This window comes from Triticum urartu, chromosome 1A, assembly GCF_056163025.1.
Source record: "Triticum urartu cultivar PI428250 chromosome 1A, HENAU_Tu73, whole genome shotgun sequence".
Taxonomy (NCBI): Eukaryota; Viridiplantae; Streptophyta; class Magnoliopsida; order Poales; family Poaceae; genus Triticum; species Triticum urartu.
Window position 1 is genome coordinate 353,601,317 of NC_141873.1, and position 20,434 is coordinate 353,621,750.

Here is a 20,434-nt window from a genome sequence, read left to right on the forward strand (position 1 = left end):
TTCCCGGCAGCTTGCTTGCCGGGCGCGGCAACTCCCTTGCCGTCCTTCTTGAAGGCTTTCTTACCCTTGCCCTTCTTGAACTTAGTGGTTTTATTCACCATCAACACTTGATGTTCCTTTTTGACTTCTACCTCTGCTGATTTCAGCATTGCAAATACTTCAGGAATGGTCTTTTCCATCCCCTGCATATTGAAGTTCATCACAAAGCTCTTGTAGCTCGGTGGAAGCGACTGAAGGATTCTGTCAATGACCGCGTCATCCGGGAGATTAACTCCCAGCTGAGTCAAGCGGTTATGCAACCCAGACATAGTGAGTATGTGCTCACTGACAGAACTGTTTTCCTCCATCTTACAGCTGAAGAACTTGTCGGAGACTTCATATCTCTCGACCCGGGCATGATCTTGGAAAACCATTTTCAGCTCTTCGAACATCTCATATGCTCTGTGCCTCTCAAAACGCTTTTGGAGCCCCGGCTCTAAGCTGTAAAGCATGCCGCACTGAACGAGGGAGTAGTCATCGGTACGTGCCTGCCAAGCGTTCATAACGTCTTGTTCTGCAGGGAGAACAGGTGCGTCACCCAGCGGTGCTTGTAGGACATAATCTTTCTTGGCAGCTATGAGGATGATCCTCAGGTTCCGAACCCAGTCCGTGTAGTTGCTGCCATCGTCTTTCAGCTTGGTTTTCTCTAGGAACGCGTTGAAGTTGAGGACTACGTTGGCCATTTGATCTACAAGACATATTGTAAATATTTTAGACTAAGTTCATGATAATTAAGTTCATCTAATCAAATTATTCAATGAACTCCCACTTAGATAGACATCCCTCCTGTAATCTAAGTATAACATGATCCGAGTTAACTAGGCCGTGTCCGATCATCACGTGAGACGGACTAGTCAACATCGGTGAACATCTTCATGTTGATCGTATCTTCTATACGACTCATGCTCGACCTTTCGGTCTTTTGTGTTCTGAGGCCATGTCTGTACATGCTAGGCTCGTCAAGTCAACCTAAGTGTTTGCATGTGTAAATCTGTCTTACACCCGTTGTATGTGAACGTTAGAATCTATCACACCCGATCATCACGTGGTGCTTCGAAACAACGAACTGTCGCAATGGTGCACAGTTAGGGGGGACACTTTCTTGAAATTATTATGAGGGATCATCTTATTTACTACCGTCGTTCTAAGTAAACAAGATGCGAAAAACATGATAAACATCACATGCAATCAAATAATAATAGTGACATGATATGGCCAATATCACATAGCTCCTTTGATCTCCATCTTGGAGCTCCATGATCATCTTGTCACCGGCATGACACCATGATCTCCATCATCGTGTCTCCATGAAGTTGCTCGCCAACTATTACTTCTACTACTATGGCTAACGCGTTTAGCAATAAAGTAAAGTAATTTACATGGCGTTTCTCAATGACATGCAGGTCATACAAAAAATAAAGACAACTCCTATGGCTCCTGCCGGTTGTCATACTCATCGACATGCAAGTCATGATTCCTATTACAATAGCATGAACATCTCATACATCACATATATATCATTCATCATTCATCACAACTTTGGCCATATCACATCACAGAACACTTGCTGCAAAAACAAGTTAGACGTCCCCTAATTGTTGTTGCAAGTTTTACGTGGCTGAAATAGGGTTCTAGCAAGAACGTTTTCTTACCTACGTGAAAGCCACAACGTGATTTGTCAACTTCTATTTACCCTTCATAAGGACCCTTTTCATCGAATCCGCTCCAACTAAAGTGGGAGAGACAGACACCCGCCAGCCACCTTATGCAACTTGTGCATGTTAGTCGGTGGAACCGGTCTCACGTAAGCGTACGTGTAAGGTTGGTCCGGGCTGCTTCATCCCACAATACCGTTGAAGCAAGATAAGACTAGTAGCGGCAAGAAAGTTGACAACATCAACGCCCACAACAAATTGTGTTCTACTCGTGCAAGAGAACTACGCATAGACCTAGCTCTGATACCACTGATGGGGAACGTTGCAGAAAACAAAAATTTTCCTACGGTTTCACCAAGATCCATCTATGAGTTCATCTAGCAACGAGTGATTGGATTGCATCTACATACCTTTGTAGATCACGCGCGGAAGCATTCAAAAAACGGGGATGAGGAAGTCGTACTCGACGTGATCCAAATCATCGGAGATCCTAGCGCCGAACGGACGGCACCTCCGCGTTCAACACACGTACGGTCAGCGTAACGTCTCCTTCTTCTTGATCCAGCAAGGGGGAAGGAGAGGTTGAGGGAGATGGCTCCAGCAGCAGCACGACGGCGTGGTGGTGATGGAGCTGCAGTACTCCGGCAGGGCTTCGCTAAGCACTATGGAGGAGGAGGATGTGTTGGAGAGGGAGAGGGAGGCACCAAAGGCGTGTTCTGAGAGGCCCTCCTTTCCCCACTATATATAGGGAGTACAAGGGGGGCGCCGGCCCTAGGAGATCCAATCTCCTAGGAGGGTGCGGCCAAGGGAGGAATCCCTCCTCTCCAAGGCACCTAGGAGGTGCCTTCCCCCTTTGGGACTCTTCCCTTCCTTGAACCCTAGGTGCATGGGCCTCTTGGGGCTGGTGCCCTTGGCCCATATAGGCCAAGGCGCACCCCCTACAGACCATGTGGCCCCCCGGGGCAGGTGGCCCCACCCGGTGGACCCCCGGGACCCTTCCGGTGGTCCCGGTACAATACCGGTGACCCCGAAACTTGTCCCGATGCCCGAAATAGCACTTCCTATATATAATTCTTTACCTCCGGACCATTCCGGAACTCCTCGTGACGTCCGGGATCTCATCCGGGACTCCGAACAACATTCGGGTTACTGCATATACATATCCCTACAACCCTAGCGTCACCGAACCTTAAGTGTGTAGACCCTACGGGTTCGGGAGACATGTAGACATGACCGAGACGACTCTCCGGCCAATAACCAACAGCGGGATCTGGATACCCATGTTGGATCCCACATGCTCCTCGATGATCTCATCAGATGAACCACGATGTCGAGGATTCAAGCAACCCCGCATACAATTCCCTTCGTCAATCGGTATGTTACTTGCCCGAGATCCGATCGTCGGTATCCCAATACCTCGTTCAATCTCGTTACCGGCAAGTCACTTTACTCGTACCGTAATGCATGATCCCGTGACCAGACACTTGGTCACTTTGAGCTCATTATGATGATGCATTACCGAGTGGGCCCAGTGATACCTCTCCGTCATACGGAGTGACAAATCCCAGTCTTGATCCGTGTCAACCCAACAGACACTTTCGGAGATACCCGTAGTATACCTTTATAGTCACCCAGTTACGTTGTGACGTTTGGTACACCCAAAGCACTCCTACGGTATCCGGGAGTTACATGATCTCATGGTCTAAGGAAAAGATACTTGACATTGGAAAAACTCTAGCAAACGAACTATACGATCTTATGCTATGTTTAGGATTGGGTCTTGTCCATCACATCATTCTCCTAATGATGTGATCTCGTTATCAATGACATCCAATGTCCATAGTCAGGAAACCATGACTATCTGTTGATCAACGAGCTAGTCAACTAGAGGCTTACTAGGGACATGTTGGTGTCTATTATTCACACATGTATTACGATTTCCGGATAACACAATTATAGCATGAATAAAGACAATTATCATGAACAAGGAAATATAATAATAATGCTTTTATTATTGCCTCTAGGGCATATTTCCAACACCATGATCATCGTTGTCACCGGCATGACACCATGATCTCCATCATTGTGTCTTCTTTAAGTTGTCTCGTCATCTATTACTTCTACTACTATGGCTAACGTTTTAGCAATAAAGTAAAGTAATTACATGACGTTTATGTTGACACGCAGGTCATAAATAAATTAAGACAACTCCTATGGCTCTTGTCGGTTGTCATACTCATTGACATGCAAGTCGTGATTCCTATTACAAGAACATGATCAATCTCATACATCACATATATCATTCATCACATCCTTTTGGCCATATCACATCACAAGGCATATGCTGCAAAAACAAGTTAGACGTCCTCTAATTGTTGTTGCAAGTTTTTACGTGGCTGCTATAGGTTTCTAGCAAGAACGTTTCTTACCTACGCGAAAACCACAACGTGATATGCCAATTTCTATTTACCCTTCATAAGGACCCTTTTCATCGAATCTGATCCGACTAAAGTGGGAGAGACAGACACCCGCTAGCCACCTTATGCAACTAGTGCATGTCAGTCGGTGGAACCAGTCTCACGTAAGAGTATGTGTAAGGTCAGTCCGGGCCGCTTCATCCCACGATGCCGCCGAATCAAGATAAGACTAGTAACGGCAAGTAAATTGACAAAATCGACGCCCACAACTGCTTTGTGTTCTACTCGTGCATAGAAACTACGCATAGACCTAGCTCATGATGCCACTGTTGGGGATCGTCGCAGAAATTTAAAATTTCCTACGCATCACCAAGATCAATCTATGGAGTAATCTAGCAACGAGGGGAAGGGGAGTGCATCTACATACCCTTGTAGATCGCTAAGCGGAAGCGTTGCAAGAACGCGGATGAAGGATTCGTACTCGTAGCGATTCAGATCGCAGTTGATTCCGATCTAAGAGTCGAACCACGGCGCCTCCGCATTCAACACACGTGCAGCCCGGTGACGTCTCCTACGCCTTGAGCAAGGGGAGAAGGAGAGGTTGGGGAAGATTCCGTCCAGCAGCAGCATGACGGTGTGGTGGTGGTGGAGGAGCGCGGAACTCCAGCAGGGCTTCACCAAGCACTACAAGAGACGAGGAGGGAGAGAGGTAGGGTTGCGCCAAGAGGGAGATGATCTTGCGTGTGTTGCAGCCCCCAATACCTCAAGTATATATAGGGGAAGGGGAGGGGCTGCACCCCCATCTAGGGTTCCCTCCCTAGGGGTGGCGGCAGCCCCAAAACCCATCTAGGGTTGCGGCCAAGGGGGGAGAGAGGGGGCGCACCTAGGGTGGGCCTTAAGGCCCATCTGGACCTAGGGTTTGCCCCCTCCCACTCTCCCTTGCGCCTTGGGCCTTGGTGGGAGGTGCCCCAGCCCACCTAGGGGCTGGTACCTTCCCACTATTGGCCCATGTAGGCCTCCGGGGCTGGTGGCCCCACCTGGTGGACCCCCGGACCCTTCGGTGGTCCCGGTACACTACCGGTGATGCCCGGAACACTTCCGGTGGCCAAAACCATACTTCCTATATATCAATCTTTACCTACGGACCATTCCGGAACTCCTCGTGACGTCCGGGATCTCATCCGGGACTCCGAACAACATTCGGTAACCGCGTACATACTTTCCCTATAACCCTAGCGTCATCGAACCTTAAGTGTGTAGACCCTACGGGTTCGGGAGTCATGCAGACATGGCCAAGACAACTTTCCGGTCAATAACCAATAGCGGGATCTGGATACCCATGTTGGCTCCTACATGTTCCACGATGATCTCATCGGATGAACCACGATGTCAAGGATTCAATCAATCTCGTATACAATTCCCTTTGTCTAGCGGTATGATACTTGCCCGAGATTCGATCGTCAGTATCCCGATACCTTGTTCAATCTCGTTACCGGCAAGTCTCTTTACTCGTTCTGTAACACATCATCCCGTGATCAACTCCTTGGTCACATTGTGCACATTATGATGATGTCCTACCGAGTGGGCCCAGAGATACCTCTCCGTTACACGGAGTGACAAATCCCAGTCTCGATTCGTGCCAACCCAACAGACACTTTCGGAGATACCCGTAGTGTACCTTTATAGCCACCCAGTTACGTTGTGACGTTTGGCACACCCAAAGCACTCCTACGGTATCCGGGAGTTGCACAATCTCATGGTCTAAGGAAATGATACTTGACATTAGAAAAGCTTTAGCATATGAACTACACGATCTTTGTGCTAGGCTTAGGATTGGGTCTTTTCCATCACATCATTCTCCTAATGATGTGATCCCGTTATCAACGACATCCAATGTCCATGGTCAGGAAACTGTAACCATCTATTGATCAACGAGCTAGTCAACTAGAGGCTTAGTAGGGACATGGTGTTGTCTATGTATCCACACATGTATCTGAGTTTCCTATCAATACAATTCTAGCATGGATAATAAACGATTATCATGAACAATGAAATATAATATAATAATAACTAATTTATTATTGCCTCTAAGGCATATTTCCAACATATTGATCCTCTAGAACAATATTTGTTAGACCATGAAAATGATTTACATATGCATGAAAGAAATGAAATAGATATATTTGAACAATGTCCTCTTCTTAAACACAATTTTCCTATTGAAACTCTAGGAGGTCCTCCTCCACCTAAAGGTGATCATGTGTTTGAATTAAAACAATTGCCAGACACTTTGAAATATGCGTATCTTGATGAACATAAGATATATCTTGTTATTATTAGTGCTAACCTTTCAGAACATGAAGAAGAAAGATTATTGAAAGTTCTAAAGAAGTACCGAGCTGCTATTGGACATACTCTTGATGATTTAAAGGGCATTAGTCCCACTCTATGTCAGCACAAAATTAATATGGAACCTGATGCTAAACCCGTTGTTGATCACCAACGTCCATTAAACCCGAAGATGAAAGAAGTGGTAAGAACAGAAATATTAAAGCTTCTGGAAGTAGGTATAATATATCCTATAGCTGATAGTAGATGGGTAAGTTTTGTTCATTGTGTCCCTAAGAAAGCAGGTATAACTGTTGTTCCTAATGATAAAAATGAACTTATTCCACAAAGAATGGTTACAGGCTATAGAATGGTAATTGATTTTAGAAAATTAAACAAAGCAACTAGAAAAGATCATTACCCTCTGCCTTTTATTGATAAAATGCTTGAAAGATTATCTAAGCACACACATTTTTGCTTCCTTGATGGATATTCTGGTTTCTCACAAATACCTGTTTCTCAACCTGATCAAGAAAAGACCACTTTTACTTGTCCCTTTGGAACCTATGCTTATAGACGTATGCCTTTCGGTTTATGTAATGCACCTGCTACCTTTCAAAGATGTATGACTCCTATATTCTCTGACTTTTGTGAAAAGATTGTTGAGGTTTTCATGGATGACTTCTCTGTTTATGGGAAGTCTTTTGTGTTGGGGAATGTAGTAATTTCAAAAAAAAAATCCTACACACACGCAAGATCATGGTGATGCATAGCAGCGAGAGGGGAGAGTGTTGTCTACGTACCCTCGTAGACCGAAAGCGGAAGCGTTAGCACAACGCGGTTGATGTAGTCGTACGTCTTCACGATCCGACCGATCCAAGTACCGAACACACGGCACCTCTGAGTTCAGCACACGTTCAGCTCGATGACGTCCCGCGAACTCCGATCCAGCAGAGCTTCACGGGAGAGTTCCGTCAGCACGACGGCGTGGTGACGGTGATGATGTTGCTACCAATGCAGGGCTTCGCCTAAGCACCGCTATGATATGACCGAGGTGGTATATGGTCGAGGGGGGCACCGCACACGCCTGGGAGAGATCAACTTATGTGTCTAGAGGTGCCCCCCTGCCCCTGTATATAAAGGAGCAAGGGGGAGGCCGGCCGGTCCTCTATGGGCGCACCAGGAGGAGGAGTCCTCCTCCTAGTAGGAGTAGGACTCCCCTTTCCTACTCCTACTAGGAGGAGGAAAGGAAGGATGAGAAGGAGAAGGAAGGAGAAGGAGGAAAAGGAGGAAAGGGGGACCGGCGCCCTAGTCCAATTCGGTTTGGGCTAGGGGGGCCGCGCGCCCTGCCTCCTCTCTTCCACCACTTGGCCCATGAGGCCCATTACTTCTTCCTCGTATTCCCGTAACTCCCCGGTACCCCCGAAAATACCCGAATCACTCGGAACCTTTCCGATGTCCGAATATAGTCGTCCAATATATCGATCTTTATGTCTAGACCATTTCGAGACTCCTTGTCATGTCCCCGATCTCATCCGGGACTCCGAACTACCTTCGGTACATCAAATCACATAAACTCATAATACAACCGTCACCGAAACTTTAAACGTGCGGACCCTACGGGTTCGAGAACTATGTAGACATGACCGAGACATGTCTCCGGTCAATAACCAATAGCGGAACCTAGATGCTCATATTGGCTCCCACATATTCTACGAAGATCTTTATCGGTCAGACCGCATAACAACATACGTTGTTCCCTTTGTCATCGGTATGTTACTTGCCCGAGATTCGATCGTCGGTATCTCAATACCTAGTTCAATCTCGTTACCGGCAAGTCTCTTTACTCGTTCCGTAATACATCATCCCGCAACTAACTTATTAGTTGCAATGCTTGCAAGGCTTAAGTGATGTGCATTACCGAGAGGGCCCAGAGATACCTCTCCGACAATCGGAGTGACAAATCCTAATCTCAAAATATGCCAACCCAACAAGTACCTTCGGAGACACCTGTAGAGCACCTTTATAATCACCCAGTTACGTTGTGACGTTTGGTAGCACACAAAGTGTTCCTCCGGTAAACGGGAGTTGCATAATCTCATAGTCATAGGAACATGTATAAGTTATGAAGAAAGAAATAGCAACAAACTAAACGATCAAGTGCTAAGCTAATGGAATGGGTCAAGTCAATCACATCATTCTCCTAATGATGTGATCCCGTTAATCAAATGACAACTCATGTCTATGGTTAGGAAACATAACCATCTTTGATCAACGAGCTAGTCAAGTAGAGGCATACTAGTGACACTCTGTTTGTCTATGTATTCACACATGTATTATGTTTCTGGTTAATACAATTCTAGCATGAATAAGAAACATTTATCATGATATAAGGAAATAAATAATAACTTTATTATTGCCTCTAGGGCATATTTCCTTCAGTATCCCACTTGCACTAGAGTCAATAATCTAGATTACACAGTAATGATTCTAACACCCATGGAGTCTTGGTGCTGATCATGTTTTGCTTGTGGAAGAGGCTTAGTCAGCGGGTCTGCAACATTCAGATCCGTATGTATCTTGCAAATTTCTATGTCTCCCACTTGGACTAAATCCCGAATGGAATTGAAGCGTCTCTTGATGTGCTTGGTTCTCTTGTCAAATCTGGATTCCTTCGCCAAGGCAATTGCACCAGTATTGTCACAAAAGATTTTCATTGGACCCGATGCACTAGGTATGACACCTAGATCGGATATGAACTCCTTCATCCAGACTCCTTCATTTGCTGCTTCCGAAGCAGCTATGTACTCCGCTTCACATGTAGATCCCGCCACGACGCTTTGTTTAGAACTGCACCAACTGACAGCTCCACCGTTCAATATAAACATGTATCTGGTTTGCGATTTAGAATCGTCCAGATCAGTGTCAAAGCTTGCATCAACGTAACCATTTATGATGAGCTCTTTGTCACCTCCATATATGAGAAACATATCCTTAGTCCTTTTCAGGTACTTCAGGATGTTCTTGACCGCTGTCCAGTGATCCACTCCAGGATTACTTTGGTACCTCCCTGCTAGACTTATAGCAAGGCACACATCAGGTCTGGTACACAGCATTGCATACATGATAGAGCCTATGGCTGAAGCATAGGGAACATCTTTCATTTTCTCTCTATCTTCTGCGGTGGTCGGACATTGAGTCTTACTCAACTTCACACCTTGTAACACAGGCAAGAACCCTTTCTTTGCCTGATCCATTTTGAACTTCTTCAAAACTTTTTCAAGGTATGTGCTTTGTGAAAGTCCAATTAAGTGTCTTGATCTATCTCTATAGATCTTAATGCCCAATATGTAAGCAGCTTCACCGAGGTCTTTCATTGAAAAACTATTATTCAAATATCCCTTTATGCTATCCAGAAATTCTATATCATTTCCAATCAATAATATGTCATCCACATATAATATCAGAAATGCTACAGAGCCCCCACTCACTTTCTTGTAAATACAGGCTTCTCCAAAAGTCTGTACAAAACCAAATGCTTTGATCATACTGTCAAAGCGTTTATTCCAACTCCGAGAGGCTTGCACCAGTCCATAAATGGATCGCTGGAGCTTGCACACTTTGTTAGATCCCTTTGGATTGACAAAACCTTCTGGTTGCATCATATACAACTCTTCTTCCAGAAATCCATTCAGGAATGCAGTTTTAACATCCATTTGCCAAATTTCATAATCATAAAATGCGGCAATTGCTAACATGATTCGGACAGACTTAAGCATCGCTACGGGTGAGAAGGTCCCATCGTAGTCAATCCCTTGAACTTGTTGAAAACCTTTTGCAACAAGTCGAGCTTTGTAGACAGTAACATTACCGTCAGCGTCAGTCTTCTTCTTGAAGATCCATTTATTCTCAATTGCTTGCCGATCAATGTGCAAGTCAACCAAAGTCCACACTTTGTTTTCATACTTGGATCCCATCTCAGATTTCATGGCTTCTAGCCATTTTGCGGAATCTGGGCTCACCATCGCTTCTTCATAGTTCGTAGGTTCATCATGATCTAGTAGCATGACTTCCAAAACAGGATTACCGTACCACTCTGGTGCGGATCTTATTCTGGTTGATCTACGAGGTTCGGTAGTATCTTGATCTGCAGTTTCATGATCATTATCATTAGCTTCCTCACTAATTGGTGTAGGTGTCACGGAAACCGGTTTTTGTGATGTGCTACTTTCCAATAAGGGAGCAGGTACAGTTACCTCATCAAGTTCTACTTTCCTCCCACTCACTTCTTTCGAGAGAAACTCCTTTTCTAGAAAGGATCCATTCTTAGCAACGAAAGTCTTGCCTTCGGATCTATGATAGAAGGTGTACCCAATAGTTTCCTTTGGGTATCCTATGAAGACACATTTCTCCGATTTGGGTTCGAGCTTATCAGGTTGAAGCTTTTTCACATAAGCATCGCAGCCCCAAACTTTCAGAAACGACAACTTTGGTTTCTTGCCAAACCACAGTTCATAAGGCGTCGTCTCAACGGATTTTGATGGTGCCCTATTTAACGTGAATGCAGCCGTCTCTAAAGCATAACCCCAAAACGATAGCGGTAAATCTGTAAGAGACATCATAGATCGCACCATATCTAGTAAAGTACGATCACGACGTTCGGACACACCATTACGCTGTGGTGTTCCGGGTAGCGTGAGTTGTGAAACTATTCCACATTGTTTCAAATGTAGACCAAACTCGTAACTCAAATATTCTCCTCCACGATCAGATCGTAGAAATTTTATTTTCTTGTTATGATGATTTTCAACTTCACTCTGAAATTCTTTGAACTTTTCAAATGTTTCAGACTTATGTTTCATTAAGTAGATATACCCATATCTTCTTAAATCATCTGTGAAGGTGAGAAAATAACGATATCCGCCACGAGCCTCAATATTCATTGGACCACATACATCTGTATGTATGATTTCCAACAAATCCGTTGCTCTCTCCATAGTACCGGAGAACGGCGTTTTGGTCATCTTGCCCATGAGGCACGGTTCGCAAGTACCAAGTGATTCCAAAAGTCCATCAGTATGGAGTTTCTTCATGCGCTTTACACCGATATGACCTAAACGGTAGTGCCACAAATAAGTTGCACTATCATTATCAACTCTGCATCTTTTGGTTTCAACATTATGAATATGTGTATCACTACCATCGAGATTCATCAAAAATAGACCATTCTTCAAGGGTGCATGACCATAAAAGATATTACTCATATAAATAGAACAACCATTATTCTCTGATTTAAATGAATAACCGTCTCGCATCAAACAAAATCCAGATATAATGTTCATGCTCAACGCTGGCACCAAATAATAATTATTTAGGTCTAAAACTAATCCCGAAGGTAGATGTAGAGGTAGCGTGCCGACCGCGATCACGTCGACTTTGGAACCATTTCCCACGCGCATCGTCACCTCGTCCTTTGCCAGTGTTCGCTTAATCCGTGTCCCTGTTTCGAGTTGCAAATGTTAGCAACAGAACCAGTATCAAATACCCAGGTGCTACTGCGAGCTCTAGTAAGGTACACATCAATAACATGTATATCACATATACCTTTGTTCACCTTTCCATCCTTCTATCCGCCAAATACTTGGGGCAGTTCCGCTTCCAGTGTCCAGTCTGCTTGCAGTAGAAGCACTCAGTTTCAAGCTTAGGTCCAGATTTGGGTTTCTTCTCCCGAGCAGTAACTTGCTTACTGTTCTTCTTGAAGTTCCCTTTCTTCTTCCCTTTGCCCTTTTTCTTGAAACTGGCGGTCTTGTTGACCATCAACACTTGATGCTCCTTCTTGATTTCTACCTCCGCAGCCTTTAGCATTGCGAAGAGCTCGGGAATTGTCTTATCCATCCCTTGCATGTTATAGTTCATCACGAAGCTCTTGTAGCTTGGTGGCAGTGATTGAAGAACTCTGTCAATGACACTATCAACAGGAAGATTAACTCCCAGTTGAGTCAAGTGATTATGACACCCAGACATTTTGAGTATATGTTCACTGACAGAACTATTCTCCTCCATCTTGCAGCTATAGAATTTATTGGAGACTTCATATCTCTCAATCCAGGCATTTGCTTGAAATATTAACTTCAACTCCTGGAACATCTCATATGCTCCATGACGTTCAAAACGTCGTTGAAGTCCCGATTCTAAGCCGTAAAGCATGGCATACTGAACTATCGAGTAGTCATCAGCTTTGCTCTGCCAGACATTCATAACATCTGGTGTTGCTCCAGCAGCAGGCCTGGCACCTAGCGGTGCTTCCAGGATGTAATTCTTCTGTGCAGCAATGAGGATAATCCTCCAGTTACGGACCCAGTCCGTGTAATTGCTACCATCATCTTTCAACTTTGCTTTCTCAAGGAACGCATTAAAATTCAACGGAACAACAGCACGGGCCATCTATCTACAATCAAACATAGACAAGCAAGATACTATCAGGTACTAAGTTCATGATAAATTTAAGTTCAATTAATCATATTACTTAAGAACTCCCACTTAGAAAGACATCCCTCTAATCTTCTAAGTGATCACGTGATCCAAATCAACTAAACCATAACTGATCATCACGTGAAATGGAGTAGCTTTCAATGGTGAACATCAATATGTTGATCATATCTACTATATGATTCACGCTCGACCTTTCGGTCTCAGTGTTCCGAGGCCATATCTGCATATGCTAGGCTCGTCAAGTTTAACCTGAGTATTCTGCGTGTGCAAAACTGGCTTGCACCCGTTGTAGATGGACGTAGAGCTTATCACACCCGATCATCACGTGGTGTCTGGGCACGACGAACTTTGGCAACGGTGCATACTCAGGGAGACACTTTTATCTTGAAATTTAGTGAGAGATCATCTTATAATGCTACCATCAATCAAAGCAAGATAAGATGCATAAAAGATAAACATCACATGCAATCAATATAAGTGATATGATATGGCCATCATCATCTTGTGCTTGCGATCTCCATCTCCGAAGCATCGTCATGATCACCATCGTCACCGGCGTGACACCTTGATCACCATCGTAGCATCGTTGTCGTCTCGCCAATCTTATGCTTCCACGACTATCGCTACCGCTTAGTGATAAAGTAAAGCATTACAGCGCAATTGCATTGCATACAATAAAGCGACAACCATATGCCTCCTGCCAGTTGCCGATAACTCGGTTACAAAACATGATCATCTCATACAATAAAATTTAGCATCATGTCTTGACCATATCACATCACAACATGCCCTGCAAAAACAAGTTAGACATCCTCTACTTTGTTGTTGCAAGTTTTACGTGGCTGCTACGGGCTTAGCAGGAACCGTTCTTACCTACGCATCAAAACCACAACGATAGTTTGTCAAGTTGGTGTTGTTTTAACCTTCGCAAGGACCGGGCGTAGCCACACTTGGTTCAACTAAAGTTGGAGAAACTGACACCCGCCAGCCACCTGTGTGCAAAGCACGTCGGTAGAACCAGTCTCGCGTGAGCGTATGCGTAATGTCGGTCTGGGCCGCTTCATCCAACAAAACCGCCGAACCAAAGTATGACATGCTGGTAAGCAGTATGACTTATATCGCCCACAACTCACTTGTGTTCTACTCGTGCACAACATCAACGCATAAAACCTAGGCTCGGATGCCACTGTTGGGGAACATAGAAATTTCAAAAAAATTCCTACGCACACGCAAGATCATGGTGATGCATATCAACGAGAGGGGAGAGTGTTGTCTACGTACCCTTATAGACCGGAAGCGGAAGCGTTAGCACAACGTAGTTGATGTAGTCGTACGTCTTCACGATCCGACCGATCCAAGTACCGAACGCACGGCACCTCCGAGTTCAGCACACGTTCAGCTCGATGACGTCCCGCGAACTCCGATCCAGCAGAGCTTCACGGGAGAGTTCCGTTAGCACGACGGCGTGGTGACGGTGATGATGTTGCTACCGACGCAGGGCTTCGCCTAAGCACCGCTACGATATGACCGAGGTGGAATATGGTGGAGGGGGGCACCGCACACGGCTGGGAGAGATCAACTGATCAACTTGTGTGTCTAGAGGTGCCCCCTGCCCCTGTATATAAAGGAGCAAGGGGGGAGGCCGGCCGGCCCTCTATGGGCGTGCCAGGAGGAGGAGTCCTCCTCCCTTTCCTACTCCTACTAGGAGGAGGAAAGGAAGGAGGAGAAGGAGAAGGAAGGAGAAGGAGGAAAAGGAGGAAAGGGGGACCGGCCCCCTAGTCCAATTCGGTTTGGGCTAGGGGGGCGCGCGCCCTGCCTCCTCTCTTCCACCACTTGGCCCATGAGGCCCATTACTTCTTCCTCGTATTCCCGTAACTCCCCGGTACCCCCGAAAATACCCGAATCACTCGGAACCTTTCTGATGTCCGAATATAGTCGTCCAATATATCAATCTATATGTCTCGACCATTTCGAGACTCCTCGTCATGTCCCCGATCTCATCCGGGACTCCGAACTACCTTCGGTACATCAAATCACATAAACTCATAATACAATCGTCACCAAAACTTTAAGCGTGCGGACCCTACGGGTTTGAGAACTATGTAGACATGACCGAGACATGTCTCCGGTCAATAACCAATAGCGGAACCTGGATGCTCATATTGGCTCCCACATATTCTACGAAGATCTTTATCAGTCAGACCGCATAACAACATACGTTGTTCCCTTTGTCATCGGTATGTTACTTGCCCGAGATTCGATCGTCGGTATCTCAATACCTAGTTCAATCTCGTTACCGGCAAGTCTCTTTACTCGTTCCGTAATACATCATCCCGCAACTAACTTATTAGTTGCAATGCTTGCAAGGCTTAAGTGATGTGCATTACCGAGAGGGCTCAGAGATACCTCTCCGATAATCGGAGTGACAAATCCTAATCTCGAAATACGCCAACCCAACAAGTACCTTCGGAGACACCTGTAGAGCACCTTTATAATCACCCAGTTACGTTGTGACGTTTGGTAGCACACAAAGTGTTCCTCCGGTAAACGGGAGTTGCATAATCTCATAGTCATAGGAACATGTATAAGTTATGAAGAAAGCAATAGCAACAAACTAAACGATCAAGTGCTAAGCTAATGGAATGGGTCAAGTCAATCACATCATTCTCCTAATGATGTGATCACGTTAATCAAATGACAACTCATGTCTATGGTTAGGAAACATAACCATCTTTGATCAACGAGCTAGTCAAGTAGAGGCATACTAGTGACAATTCTAGCATGAATAATAAACATTTATCATGATATAAGGAAATAAATAATAACTTTATTATTGCCTCTAGGGCATATTTCCTTCATTTTGATGATTGTTTAAGCAATCTTGAGCGAGTTTTGCAGAGATGTGAACAAACAAATCTTGTCTTGAATTGGGAGAAGTGCCACTTTATGGTTAATGAAGGCATTGTCTTGGGTCATAAAATCTCTGAAATAGGTATTGAAGTGGACCAAGCTAAGGTTGATTCAATTGAGAAAATGCCATGTCCTAAAGATATAAAATGTATTCGTAGTTTCTTAGGTCATGTTGGTTTCTATAGGAGATTTATCAAAGACTTTTCTAAAGTTTCTAGGCCTCTTACGAATCTTTTGCAAAGGATATTCCTTTTGTTTTTGATGATGATTGTTTAGAAGCCTTTGAAACACTCAAGAAAGCCTTAATTTCTGCACATATTGTTCAACCACCTGATTGGAACTTGCCTTTTGAAATTATGTGTGATGCTAGTGATTACGTTGTTGGTGTTGTTCTAGGACAAAGAGTTGATAAGAAACTGAATGCTATTCATTATGCTAGTAAAACTCTAGACAGTGCTCAAAGAAATTATGCTACTACTGAAAAAGAATTCTTAGCAGTGGTGTTTGCTTGTGATAAATTTAGAGCTTATATTGTTGATTCCAAAGTAACTCTTCACACAGACCATGCTACTATTAAATATCTTATGGAAAAGAAAGATGGTAAACCTAGACTTATTCGATGGGTTCTCTTGTTACAAGAATTTGATTAACATATCATTGATAGAAAAGGAGTTGAGAACCCAGTAGCTGATAATTTATCTAGGCTTGAAAATGTGCGTGATGACCCACTACCTATTGATGATAGTTTTCCTCATGAGCAGTTAGCTGCAATAAATGTTGCTAATAACACTCCTTGGTATGATGACTATGCTAATTACAATGTTGCTAAATATTTACCACCTAGCTTTACATACCAACAAAAGAAAAAATTCTTCTATGATTTAAGGCATTACTTTTGGGATGACCCACATCTTTATAAAGAAGGGGTAGATGGTATTATTATACGTTGTGTACCTGAGCATGAATAGGGACAAATCCTACAGAAATGTCACTCCGAAGCTTATGGAGGGCATCATGCTGGAGATAGAACTGCTCACAAGGTATTGCAATCTAGATTTTATTGGCCTACTCTCTTCAAGGATGCCCTTAAGTTCGTCTTATCTTGTGATGAATACCAAAGAATAGGTAATATCGATAAGCATCAAGAAATGCCTATGAATTATTCACTTGTTGTTGAACCATTTGATGTTTGGGGATTTGATTACATGGGACCTTTTCCTTCCTCTAATGGGTATACACATATTTTGGTTATTGTTGAGTATGTTACTAAATGGGTAGAAGCTATTCCAACCAGTAGTGCTGATCACAACACCTCTATTAAAATGCTTAAGGAAGTTATTTTCCCAAGGTTTGGAGTCCCTAGATATTTAATGACTGATTGTGGTTCACACTTTATTCATGGTGCTTTCCATAAAATGCTTGCCAAGTATGATGTTAACCATAGAATTGCATCACCTTATCATCCTCAGTCTAGTGGTCAAGTTGAACTTAGCAATAGTGAAATAAAATTAATTTTGCAAAAGACTTCCAATAGGTCCAGGAAGAATTGGTCTAAGAAATTAGACGATGCACTTTGGGCTTATAGAACAGCATATAAAAATCCTATGGGTATGTCTCCTTATAAAATGGTTTATGGAAAAGCTTGTCATTTGCCTCTTGAGTTAGAACATAAAGCATTTTGGGCAATCAAAGAACTCAATTATGACTTCAAACTTGCTGGTGAAACGAGGTTATTTGATATTAGATCTCTAGATGAATGGAGAAACCAAGCTTATGAAAATGCAAAATTATTCAAAGAAAAGGTTAAAAGATGGCATGACAAAAGAATCCAAAAGTGTGACTTTAAAGTTGGAGAATATGTTCTTTTATACAACTCTCATAGATTCTTTGCAGGAAAACTCCTCTCAAAATGGGAAGGCCCATATGTCATCGAGGAGGTTTACTGATCTGGAGCCATCAAAATAAATAATTTCGAAGGTACTAACCCGACGGTTGTCAATGGGCAACGAATAAAGCATTATATCTCAGGTACGCCTATTAATGTTGAAAGTAATATTATCCAAACTTTGACACCGGAAGAACACATAAAAGAGTCCTTCCGGAACACTCCAGAATCGTGAAAACAAGGAGGTACATGATACGGTAAGTAAACGGACTCCGAAAAATCTGCAAAAATATTTTTTATCAGTTTTGGAATATTTAAGAATTTTGGAAATAAAGAAACTTCCAGGAAGCGTCCCCTGGTGGGCACAAGACACCAGGGCGCGCCGCGCCCAGGTGGGTTGTGCCCACCTGGGACACCTTCCGGACTCTGTTTTTCTACCTTATGCTTGTCCTCCAAGATAAAAAAATCTATATATACTTCCCGAACCTGTTGATCACCGTAACGCGGAGAAAACCTCTATTCTCCTTTGTTGCTGTTTTCTGCACAGTTCTGAGAATATGTCGTCCCAAGACTCCGACGGAGAGAGCTATGTCTCACATCTCATTGCTGACCCAAAGACCTATGGGGACCTATCCCCTTATGGTCGAACTACAGATGACAAAGAGGATGCCCACTTGATGAAGATCGATGATTCAAGCTCGGAGGAGGATGTCCCTCTACCTCAACCTGGGATATGCACATGGAATTCAAGAAGTCAAGTCTTCCTAAGAGAGCTAACCGGTCTAAAAACCAATCCATTCCTTTTCGTTTTAGGCAGAAAAGCAAAGGGGATTTATGTGACAAGATCTTGGAGTTGGAGTTGGAAGTCGATTATTTAAAGGAGGAAATTGCTCTCATCAACTATAATATGAAAAAGTTGAAGGCACAATTGTCATCATCACCATCATCTTCTTCCCCACCAAAAGAAAACTGAGTATCGGGTATGGGCACTCCCCTTGTCTTCCGCCAAGCTTTGGGGAGGCGCCCCGGTATCGTATCATCCCACTATCTTTTTGCCTTTACTTATTTTAGTGCGATCTTTTTCTTTAGATGAATAAAAGTTTAGTTCGATCCTTTCTTCCTTGAGAGTTTGCTTAGTAATCTATCCTTGTAATCGTGTGCAAGTTATATAATAAATTTTAGTTTGAGTTTTTGCTTTACTTTCATGTTGCAAATAAAATAAAAGAAATAAGAAAGAAAAGGAGAAATGAAAAAAATAAAGGAAAGGAAATAAATGAAGAAAAGATCATATACTAATCTTATGGTAGGTGATGACACCACATAAGGAAAAGTATAAGTAGAAAATTTTATTAGAGATTGACAAACATAGTATTAGTCAATGATGCAACTCATGAAAGAATTAATAAGGGAAGAGAAGATTCACATATAAATATACTATCCTAGAAATCTTTTGTGATTGTGAGCCCTCATCAAAATATTATATGCCAAAATTATTGACGTTAGACAAGGAAGACAACTTAATGGTTTATGTTTGTTTATATTCACATAGAAGTCATATTGTCATAGAACCTGTAACATGTGGTGCGTGCCCCTATCTTTGCTAGCCAAAAATTCCGCACTAAGTAGAGATACTACTTGTGCATCTAAAAACCCTTAAACCCAAATCTTACTTTCAAATGTCCACCATACCTACCTAGGGGTTGAGCAACATCCCTCAAGTAAGTTTTCATTGGTGCAAAAAGGCAATAAAAATTGCTTATTAAAATGTGAGATCATTTAGTGTAAGAGAAAATTGAGTGTTGCACGAACTTGTGATGGTGAAGAATAAAAGCGACAGACTGCATAATAAAGGTCGCTATCACAAGGGGCAACACAACGTGAAATTCTTTTGCACTAATGGATTGAGCATACAAACAAATAAGCACATGGCAACCTCTGCTTCCCTCTACGAAGGGCCTATATTTTACTTTTATGTATTTACTTTTATGCAAAGAGTCAAAGTTTTCCTTCTATCCCTTTTTTCTCCTTTGGCAAGCATCATGTGGTGAGGAAAGATATAGGCACATATGTCCAGTTGAATATAGATAGCATGAGTTATTATTGTTGACATCACCCTTGAGGTGAATACGTTGGGAGGCGAAACTATAAGCCCCTATCTTTCTTTGTGTCCGGTTGAAACGTTTTGCTCATGTGTACGCGGTGAGTGTTAGCAATCATAGAAGACTATATGATGGTTGAGTATGTGGACATGTCTAAAGGCTCCGATACGTGACCCTTCCTGAAAAGATGATGAATTGTAGTTGCAAAGTTGACTGAGAACATAGTTTGTTAGTTTTTAATAGAGTTTTTGCTTTATACTTCAATTGTGTGATGAATTGTTACTTATTCATGAGAAGTATATGATAGTAGTTTATGATAAAAGTTCTATGATAGGAGTCTTATGTTTAAGTTTGTTGTTGTTATAAAAATGAACATGATGCTTCTATGTCTGTATTTTGTTTTATCGACACATCTCTCTGACATGTTTTTCGATTTCGGTTTTCGCTTGAGGACAAGCGAGGTCTAAGCTTGGGGGATTTGATTCGTCCATTTTGCATCATGTTTTCTTACTGTTATTTATAATGTTTTTATCCATAATAATGCTTTTTGGAGTAATTCTAATGCCCTTTCTCCCATAATATGCAAGGTATACACAAAGAGGGAGAATT